At 32.6% G+C, this 11,667-nt stretch overlaps 1 non-coding gene across 1 annotated transcript; it reads right to left on the reverse strand.

Annotated features, from left to right (window-relative positions):
- Positions 1 to 8,139: 8,139 nt before the first annotated feature.
- On the reverse strand, positions 8,140 to 8,245 carry LOC149526350 (small nucleolar RNA R71). The gene has a single exon (XR_016352092.1). It is a non-coding gene; the product is annotated as a small nucleolar RNA R71 (small nucleolar RNA).
- Positions 8,246 to 11,667: the final 3,422 nt, after the last annotated feature.

Consider the following 11,667-nt stretch of genomic DNA (forward strand, 5'->3'; position numbering starts at 1 on the left):
GCTTGTTTCCCATCTACGCCCTGCTCATGGAGCCGATGATCACTGAGTCTGTGAGACTCACCCCTCTTTTATTTCCCTTTTGTAGACAATGATTTGCCTATCGTGTATTCATCGGCATTTTTAGCCCACCGCGGATAAGTAAAGGCATTCCGTAGCACTTTATTCCAAGTCACTCTGCTGCTAGAGGTCGAGTCTCCGTAGAGCAATTTGTTACAGGATTAGACAATAGTGTCAATTCAAATGTTCATTTGGATATATTAAGTCTTGATGTATCATTTGTACGATTATGTGAATTAAAGGTTTACTCAGTTTATACAAGTATTGTTCAATTTTTATCACATAGAGCTTATGAATCTCATAATTTCACAGATTGATGGTATGATTATGAGATAATAACTAACGTTTTAAGTAAGGCTTGTTTGGGGCTTGGCGGGATCTCCCATGCGACTCGGACGTCAGTAGCGACCAAGGAGCGATCGTTACACAACTTAATCATGTAAAATTTTTTATCACTAAATCAAATTAGAAGTATTCAAACACACTTACAAAGATCGAACGTGAAGAGAATTTTCATGTAAATTATAGAAACTTCGAGAACCATGAACTTTCAGCACAAAATAAACAAAACATAAAGAAGCAAGTCGATTGAAATGATGGAAAAACTTAGGGAGTTTTGGTAGCAACCTCGACACTAATAGTGGATTTAGATTTCGAACAGAACTCGTTTCTAGTGAATCGAAGGAGAATATTCAATTTTTCAACTCCAGACTTGTTTTACAGGCAAGTATTGTAATGGATTAAATAAAAAAAAGAATAGGTAAGAAGATTTGTTTACTCTGTTGTTCTAATGTGGTCCAAACCTTTTTCAGCATCTGATACGCTTATCTGTGTGGATCCCTGAACAAGTAATATCCACTGCAACCATGGTCTAATATAATAGCACCACATAAAATTCAGACTGAAAACAAAAAATTATTTTACCACTTTCTTCATTGCTTTCTTAATGGTTTTAATGATCATTTTGATTACCATCAGAAATTGGAAGTAAATTAAACCAAATGGAATGATGTGTAATCACCGATCAGACATGAAAACACACAAGGATGGCTCAATAACTTCAAGGGCCTAAAGCTATTTTGAGGCCTTTTTTTGAAATTAAGAAAATGATACCTTTTCTTATTGAAATATCTAGAGATCATTAAATACATATTATTGTTAGTTGATTGGGAATAGGAGAAACAGTTGAGAATTAATATCATTTTGGAAATTGAGAAGTGATAAAAAATTGAGAATTATTAGGCACATGATTAGAGAATTGTGAAAATATGTCATTTTATTAATTATTTGATTTTTACATATTTTTAATAGGAAATAACATAAATAGTTGAGAATTAAAAAGAAACTGAGAAGTGAGAGAAAATATATATTTATTCCACATGAGAGGATAGGTGAATATTTTATTAATTATTTGAATTTTTATATATTTTGAATATAAATTAATTACATTATTATAAAATTATGAGGCCCATTAAAATTTGAGGCCTAAAGCACTGGCTTTGCTCGCCTTACCCTAAACCTGATCTTGAAAACACATGATAACATAAAGGAAAATAGAAGAAACAAGAAAGGTGACCTGGAGACAAAGTTAGTCTAGTAGGTGACAAGTTGATCCTTACTAGCATAATCCTCACTACAGACAACCTTAATGCTGCGATGGAAAACATTGATTTCCCATCTTTCATCTCTTTCATTGTGCTTTCCCAAAGTGATAATTCTTTTTTTTTTCTCCAACCCTCTTCAACTTTTCTTTTTTCCTTTCAAGCTCTTAGCCCCCTTTCTTTCTTTACTTTCATCTTTCTTGCTCTTCTCTAAAATCATCTTATTCTTCTTACAAAAAATCTTTGGACTTCTCTAACAAGCTAGAGCTAGGTGTTTGAAGAAATTTCTTGAGCCTAGTGTTTGTTCTCAAAAAATGACTTGAGCACCCTTTACATGAGGGGTAGAGGAGGCAGAGAAGAATGGATGAAAAGAAAGTGAAAAAGAAGCATGCATGGATAGAAGGAGCGAGGTGAGGAAAAATGGAGCAAAAAAGAACTGAAAATGCAAAAATATTCTTAAAAACTCAAAATGTAATAAGGGTATGTGTATCATATTCATTATATTTAGATTAGGTAGAAGTTAAAAAGAAAATGACGATAAATATTGTAGTCAAAAAAATAAATAGAAGTATTGGTTGTGTAATTTTTTTTTGAGGAAATTGTAAGAAATAACCCTCCTCATAAGGCGATTTCAAAAATAGCCTTTAGCATAAAGATAACTATTTTTAGCCACTTTTAGCCATGAGTTGACCAAAATAACCTTCAATACATTACCAAGGAATTAATCCTTATACACCTCCTTCTCTCTCGCTATACAGACAAATTAAATGCTCTTTCATCTCTGTTAGCTCTCTCAATTCCTTAAACTTTCTCAACTTTCCTAGCAAAATAACTTTCAATACATTATAGAGGACTTAATCCTTATATATCTCCCTCCCTCCCGCAATGCAAACAAATTAAATACTCTCTTATCTCCATCAGCTCTCTCATTTCCCTAAACTCTATCAGCTCTTTTTGCTCTCCTTCTCCTAAACTCAGCTTTCTCCAAATTGAGCACCATCACCATGGCACTATGGTCTATCTCTCTCCATCTCTTCATACCATCATTGATATACAAACCCAAAAGCAGATATGACATTAAGGTATATTATTTGGGTTATTGCTTATCACATTAACACACAACATTGGTGGAAAACCCTGTTTATGCATTTCTTAAACTTTGAATTTAGATTAGAATAGTGGACAAGGATGTTACACAACATGTGTGTATGCATGTAACAATTGTATCTAAAATAGCCTGTAATATACATATTAAAATGGCATGATGTGCAGTAAAGGCATTGTAAAATCTAAAAAAATGTCATGTCGAAATATTTATTTTAGTATGGCATGTAGCACATTGTTTCTAAGCATTGATCGCTTGTAACATACTTGTTATGCACATGGCTTGCAACATAGTAAGGAAATTTTGTTACACACAATGTTCACACTAGGTTACAAGCCATCTGAATAACAAGTATGCTAAATGCTATGAATGCTCAAAAATAGTGTGCTACAGCCATACAAAATTAAATATTTCTAAATGTCGTTTTTACAGATTTTGCTACTCGCTACTTGCCATGCTCACTACACACCATGCCATTAGAATATGTTTTTTATAAGCCTTTTGAATTACTGAAGTTATAAACATGTTTGGACATGGCATGCCATAATATTTTAGAACAAGACAAAGTAATTTTATTTTTCAAATTTAAGAGATTATAGAGAAAGATGCTAACACGTTACGTTACATGATAGAAAACTTGTTTCTAAGTTGTTGAAAGATGTGTGAAGTGAAGTTGCTATCATCATACAATACTTTGTAATTAGTGGGTTTGAAAAGAGTAAAAAAAAAGAATAGTCGTGTTTGTTATGTAGGGAAACAACAAGGCCACGATTAGCATGCATTGTTTGATATTGAAAAAACTAGTATCAGATAGACTAAGCATATCATAATATGAGAAGTAAAGCCTAGGTCAGCTGGATTCCAGCATGAGATAAAAATCAAATGCTGTGGGGTTGCAAGAGCTTGTGTGAAGATGAAACATGTGAAATTTTTTAAAAGATGGCGAGTAAAACAACATGTTTTGAAAAGTGAGTGTAGCAAAATTTTAGGACATGGCATGTAGCAATATAATGTGTAAATTGACATAGACACTTATTTTTTGTTTTTAAATTTTAGCAGCATGCCAATTCTACGACTTGTGATAAGACACGGTGGTTATTGGGTCGATAGCTTTTACAAAGATGGTTAGTCACGAATGCGAGTGGTTAAGGGTGATTTGTCATTTACGGGCCTAATGAAGTTGGTTGAAGATGTTGTTGGGGTAAACTCACAGAATAAGGAAATCAAGTTACAAGCATTGATTAGTACACTCAAAGAGCTATCACAGCCAATTATCAAGGACGACATGGATGTTGCATAATTCTCATAGAGCAGAGGAATGATCTGGCAGTGTACGTCACCACTAAGGAATGCATAAAAATGTTAAAGTAAATGTTATGCCGCATGAGGAAGCTATAGAATATGGTAATCAAGTCAATCAGATTGAGATTTACATTGCTTCATGTACACTACAGCATTCAATCCTTAACCCATAACAATGGCATTCGACATATACACGAGTTTATGCAACCCAATACACACACAACATTCTGTTGGTTATAAGTAAATGTGCTAGAGGTGGGTGAATAGCACTTTTTGGCTCTCACTTAAATTGACTTCTAATTGAGGGCAGGTTAAAGATCAATGATGAGAAGTCAAATGCAAGATGAAGGAATGATTTAATAAAAAATGAAATGAAAAATAAAATAGGGTAGACAATAGATAAAGATTTATAGTAGTTCGATCAAAGATCTACATCCACTACCTTGATTGTTCAACTAAGGATTTTCCAGACCAAATCACTATAAATGGTTCCCAAGACTAACTTTTATTAAGCAAAGTTAGAGCTTATGCACTCAATCAAGTTAACCCAAGCTTGATTAATCCCCTTAGAGTGACTTGCACACTCTAAGTAATCAAGGAGAACATAAATAAAGAAGTATCTATGATCACTATACTAATCTGAATGGTACAAGATTAAGTACTTAACTCTATTACAAGGATTGTAGTGAAATGCAGGAAGTATGAAGAGAATTTTTGCTATATTTGAGCTTTTTTTGATCTTGAAAGAGTCTCTTATGTTTTTTAGCCTTTGGGACTGCCTTATATAGTTGAAAAATGAACTCTGATGGATGTTAGACAGTTGTTGACCATTGGAAATAGTTGGGAGATAGTTTTAGCCATTGGTCTATCTTCAGGCATTCAAATTTAGAAGTTTCGGATAGTGTGCTCTTAGTTGACTAACATACTTCTTAGTCGACTAAGTCTTTTTGTCTTCTACTCCCAGTTTCTGGTATTGAGCACTTAGTCGACTAACCATGCTTCTTGGTCAACTAAGTCTTTTCTATTGCTAGACCAACCAAGTTCATGTTTTAATTTTAGTTGATTAACTCCCTTAGTTATCTGACTAAGTGGCTTTTGTTTTATGGCTCAATTATAGCTCCTTATTCTTACGAGTTTTGATATTTTCTTTTGAGTGATTAATTTATTAATGACATACATTTTTATCTTGCACACTTAGGTAGTAAAGTTAGACATAAATGAGTGGAAATGTTTTATTATCATTAAAAACTAATGGAGCTAACAATCTCCCCCTTTTTAATGATGACAAAACATTCTTTGATTAACATCACATTGTCTATTAGCTATTTTTGTATTGCACAAGATTAGTAATTTCTCCCCTTGAGTGTGTGCTCCCCCTTAATGCATGCATGATCATTTCAAGTTATTTTATTATCCAAATTAGTAAGCTTTTCCTTAGCTCTTAAAATAAAAGCACAGATTTATACATTTTAATAAAGTGCCTTCATACAAGCTTACAAAACAATCAGTAATGGATGATAGAATATTATTAGTATTGCACTCGCTGTTGATTTTCAATTAGGTTCACAAATCATGTAATTGTTGATCAGGCAATTAAAAGCATGAAGAACAGATTTAACTAAGAAAAGCATTGCCCATTCATGATAAATAATAGAAAAAAAGTATTTATATTACATGTTTATATCTACTATCATCCTAGACAAGCAAATTAGTTCATAATATTAAGTAAAACATAATCCAAAAAATTTTAGCCATGAATTCAAAACAAGAAATAAGAATAACATAAAAAGTGAGAATTAAACTATTGTTGAAACTTGATTGATAGCGAATCTCTCCCGATTACTCTTGATTTCTTAATTGATTTGAAACTCTATTTCTCTAGAAAGTTGCTGTTGTCCGCTATCCTAAATATTCTCCAAATAGGCTCTTAAATATGTGGAAGGTGCCATACTTTCCAATTTTTCGTCAAAAGTTGAATTTTGGAAATCGGGTGGCATCGCAATGCTGTGATCATCCTTGGTAGCGCTGCGGTGCTGTGCTCTTGAGTTTTTGTATGATGATAGTGCTATAGCCATTATTCACTAACGCTATGGTGGTATCACTTGTAGCATTGTGACCATGGGTCTTGTAGGTGATTGAAAGAAGAATTTTCGTAAAAGGGGAGCAATTTCAAGGTGCAGACTTCTACTGCACATGTTTTGGTATTTTTGACATAACTTTCTCTACAGAGCTCCAAATGAAGAAATTCCTAATCCTTGGAAAGAGAAAAGAACAATCTACAACTTTTATGTTTACCATTTTTTCCAGTTCGGGTTGGAATGTGGTCAAAAATCTTCTCAAAATGTGACATACTGTAGCAGTCATATAGCAATTATGATTTCTATTAATTAATTGGACAAGGCTGCGACTTACATGGTCTGGTGAGGAAATTGTAGTTGACATTGACTTCTTTCTCTGCCCAACTTGGCCTAACTTCAAAGCCTATAAAAACAACCTTTTAGAGAGGAAGAGAGGAAAAGGAAGAAACACCAAATTAATAGCTCGGAGTCAAGCCACAAAGGTATTGAAGCTAAGAAAAGTTTGAAGGACTCAAGGAGATTTGGAGATCAAGAATACAACTCTTGATTTTTTCTATCTTTTCTTTTATTCTCTTATTTTCTTCATTTTGTTTTTATTGTTTAAACTTTATTCAAATATGATGTGTGATTTCATGGGGAACTTAATTTTTTAATCTAAGATTATGATTGACCTCATTATGTAGTCTGAATTATTTATCTCTCTTGTACTTATGTTTAATAGATTTAAGTTGTTTATTTTATTTTATTCTTAATGCTTCTAATTGGCTGATCACTAATTAGATTGAATTTGAAACCTAGGTTAGACCTTGATGAAGGAGATTTAGGTAGACCTTGAATAGAATAGCGTATGATCGAATACACTTAGTTAATTAAGTGGTTTGATTTGCACATAGAGTAGACATACACCTATAAGCCATATGTAACCCAAATTAGGGCACAAACTTAATGAATCTTGTTTCAATGCAATTTGCATAGACATGTAGTAAATTAATTAGGAGAGATATTTTTATAAGAAACTCGATAGAGACTTATAAATAATTGAAGACTCTAGGTTAGCAACTTGATCCATTAAACTAAGTTAAGAGATAGAGACAATATTTAGATGAAGTATTGAAGGATATTATAATCTTAGGCCTATTAATCACTAGAAGTAAAATTTGCTGATATATTAGTTTTTGTTTTTAGTTTATTAATTTAAATTTTCTTTTTTAATTGTTTAGATAAAATTAAGGTGTGTTAGTTTTAGTAGTTACCAATAAGGATTAATTCAATTCTTTATGGGATCGACACTCTACTCATCTCTATATTATCTTTACGATACTTGCACTTGCTTCAGTAGAAAATTGAACAACAAGTTTTCGACGCTGTTGTCGGGGAATTGATTTTTAATTCATTCTTGTTCATATTAATACCAAACATTCTTAATTTTAATCTAGACTTTTCTTTTCTTCAATTATTTTTTTTTTAATTTTTCATTTACTTTTGGTTGTTGTATATGAAGTGCACGAAATTTAGAAATTGTTCCTTTAGATTCAGAAATCAAAAAAACTTTTCGTAGACGTTAGAAAAACAATAAAAGAGTTTCTGCACCAAGTAAAACAATGGTTGATCAACAAGAGGAATAGACCAAGCCTTTGAGGGATTATGCAGTCCCACAAGTACAAAATGTCCACTCTAGTATCCAAAGACCTCTTACTCAAGCCAACAATTTTGAAATTAAGCCATCAATCATTCAGATGATTCAAGCTGCTGTTCAGTTTGGGGGTTTACCTAATGATTATCCAAATGCTTATATTGTAAATTTTCTGGAAATCTGGAATACATTTAGGGCTAATGGTGTTACTGATGATGCCATACAATTAAGGCTTTTCCCTTTTTTCATTGAGAGATAAAGCAAAGAGCTAGTTAGATTCACTTCTTACTATTTTCATTAATACTTGGGATGATTTGGTTCAAAAATTCTTAGAAAAATTCTTTCCACTTGCAAAGTCAGCAAAGATGCAGAATGATAACACTTCTTTCATGCAATTTGACTCTGAATCACTATCTGAGGCCTGGGAGAGGTATAAAGATTTCATGAAAAGATGTCCTCACCATGGATTACCTAAGTGGCTGCAAGTTCATACTTTTTATAATGGTTTGCTCGGACCCTTTAGAACTACCATTGATACTGCCGATGGAGGTGCACTCATGAGTAAATCCAATGATGAGCCTTATGATTTGCTCGAAGAGGCTTATGATTTCCTCGAAGAGATAGCTTCTAATAATTAGCAATGGCTATTTGAAACATTAGGTACAAGAAAAATTATTGGAATTCATGAATTAGATGTGATACACACTGTTTCTACACAATTGGCCTCTCTCGTAAAGAAAATAGATAAACAAAGTGTTAATGCTGTTTAGAACTCCTTTATGACATGTGAATTTTCTGAGGGAGGACATTCTAATGACAATTGTCCCATCTATTCTGAGTCTTGTCAATTTGTTAGAAATATGTAATATAACAGTCCCTATTCCAACAATTATAATCCTAGTTTGAGGAATCATCCTAATTTTTCATGGAATAACAACCATGGGTCTTCATCAGTGGCTAAGTCAAACTCTCCCCTTGGATTTCCATCTATAGCCCTTATGCTTGAGAAAAAGCCTTCAATGGAAGATATGTTCATGCAATCCATGGCAAAGACTAACACATTCATGACAAAGACTGGTGCATTCGTAACAAAGACTGATGCATTTATGATAAGGACTGATGCCTCCATTCAAAATCAAGAAACTTCAATTAAAAAAACTTGAGACACAAGTAAGCCAACTTGCCAATGCTTTAAATACTAGACCTCATGGTACCTTACCAAGTGATATTGAACCAACCCAAGAAGAAAAGGTAAGGACCATTGTATGGCAATCACTTTTCGCAATGGAAAAGAGGTACATAAAGAGGTAAGTAATCAAGCATTAAATTTTGAAATTTCAATTCAATCTGTTGAAAAGAAAATGAAAGAAAATGCTGAAAAAAATTGTCGTTAAAAAATCTACTGAAAATTCAAAAGAAAAATTACAATCTGCACCCACACCTCCACCACCTTTTCCTCAACATTTTCAAAAGTAAAAACTTGACAAACAATTCTAGAGATTTCTTGAGGTATTTAGAAAACTACTCATTAATATTCCTTATGCTAAAGCTTTAGAATAAATGCCAAGTTATCTTAAATTCTTGCAAGACATCTTGACCAAAAAGAGGAAATTGAAAGAGTTTAAGACAGTTGCACTTACTGAAGAGTTTAGTGCTTTAATCCAAAATAAGCTTCCACCAAAGCTTAAAGATCTAGGGAGTCTTTCTATTCCTTACATTATTGGTAGTTTTAAAATTTCTAAAGCTTTATGTGATTTTGGTGCTAGTGTTTCAATAATGCCTTTATCTATTGCTTGAAACTTAGATTTCAAGAGATGAAAGCCATTGCAGTTACCTTACAATTAGCAGGCATAACAATCAAGCACCCAGTTGGGATTGTAGAGGATGTTTTGCTTAAAGTTGGGCAGATATACATTTCGGTGGACTTCATTGTGCTCGAGATTGAAGATGATGTTGAAATTCCTTTTATTTTGGGAAGACCATTCTTAGCTACAGTTGGAGCAATTATTCATATGAAGAATAGCAAAATAACTTTCAGAGTTAGAGAGGAGGAAGTCGTGCTTAATTTGTTCAATGCAAGTCAGTATCCCTATACAGATAGTTGCTATAAAGTGGATTTAGTCAATGAGGGTAAAGGTAAGCCTATTCCACCACCTTTAACAACATAGGCACCAACTCTTGAGACAAAACAACCACTACTTTCTAGCAATCTTGATTTTTTGGTTAGATAGCGAGTATTATTGTCTAATTCACAACTCCATCTTTTACCATCAAATCTTAGACCGTATTGGGGGAACATGTTTAAGGTGATAAAAATTTATCTTTATGATGTTATCGAGATTTATAATGGACTTACTGGAGCAGTCAAGGTTAATAAAGAAAGTCTCGAGCCGTTTAAAGTAGGGGAGAAGGGGGTACCATAGTCAAGCTGATGACTATGAAAAAACACTTCTTGGGAGGTAACTCAAGCACTCTAACTTACTTTTTTTTATTTTTTAATTGTTATTTTTATTTATTTAATTATCAGACTATTAACACTTTCTTTTATTTGTGCAGGTTCATGTAAAAAAAATTTTTAAAAATGAAAACAATTCAAAAAAAAAGTGGTAAGATGCAGCTCCTATTATGGGTAGCCGCGGCTTCCCGAACTTTAAACAACGTGAGCCGCAGCTCAATAAAAAAAATAAAATGCGATATGATGTGGGCTATGAGTCCTACATCGGGTAGGCCATGGCCTCCCTGAAGTGCCCTGAAGTGGGCTGTCAATTAGGTAGCCCAATACCCTTTATTGGGCTACCAACATTAGGCAGCCCACTAACCAAACTCAATTCGTTTTTTTTTTTATTTGGACTACCCATTACCCATTTATCCATTACCCACTACGCATTTACCCACTAGCCTATTTACCCATTTACCCATTACACAACAAAAACCTTTTTCTTTATTTATTTTATTTTTAGTTATTTTTATTTATTATTTATTTTATTTCTCTACATTAACTAATTATTTAATTATTTATTTTTTTGTAGTAAAACAATTTTTCCTACAAATGACAATGAAGATGATAACAATAAGGAAGAGGATTAGAACTTCTCAAAAATTCATGCAATCATTAGGGTAGTATTCTTTACCTTTCTTTTATTTTTTTTAACATTGAGGATAATGTTTAGCTTAAGTTTGGGGGGGTGAATTTATTTTAATGGTAATGAATATTCTGTGGAAGTTTTAGATCTAATTTTATTTATATGCGTATTAATAAATAATTTAGGATTAATTGGTAAAGGAATTTATTTTTTTGTTCGAATCTTAGGAATCTAGAAGTAAAGTTGTGCCAATTTTTTCGATGAATTCTCTATCCAATGATGATAACTAGTTGTCTTGAATTCTTAACTTTTGGTGAATAAGGTTTTTGTTTAGATTCATGCTAAATTTTTTGTTAAGTATTATTATTAAAATGTGATTTTCACAATTTTGAGCACTATATCTTTTACTTTGAGTTATTATGAATATCTAGAGAAGGTTTATATTAATGTAAATTTTATATTATGTCATTAATTCTAGAATTTGCATAATTTTCTTTTGAGGCAAAATCCTAGGCAATTCTTAGCTAGGTACATGATGTAGGCTATCTTTGGGCTGTTTGGGCCTAAAAAGCAAACCTTATTAAATCTTTATCCTTAGTATACCCCTTTTGAGCTTAATTTCCCTTTTCTTTGTTTAACTACATAATAATTGAGCTTAGCCTTAAAATTAATTTTTTAATTTTGCAACCCTTACTCCTAAGCATGTATATTGTTTTAGGAAATATAAATTAAGCTAAATGTTGAAAACGGTGAAAAGGTGATGTTGATGTGAAAAAGAAAAAAAGTTCAAAATATGAAAATAACCCCA

Source organism: Theobroma umbraticum, unplaced genomic scaffold (assembly GCF_002168275.2).
Source record: "Theobroma umbraticum cultivar Fairchild unplaced genomic scaffold, ASM216827v3 scaffold_106.0, whole genome shotgun sequence".
Classification (NCBI taxonomy): domain Eukaryota; kingdom Viridiplantae; phylum Streptophyta; class Magnoliopsida; order Malvales; family Malvaceae; genus Theobroma; species Theobroma umbraticum.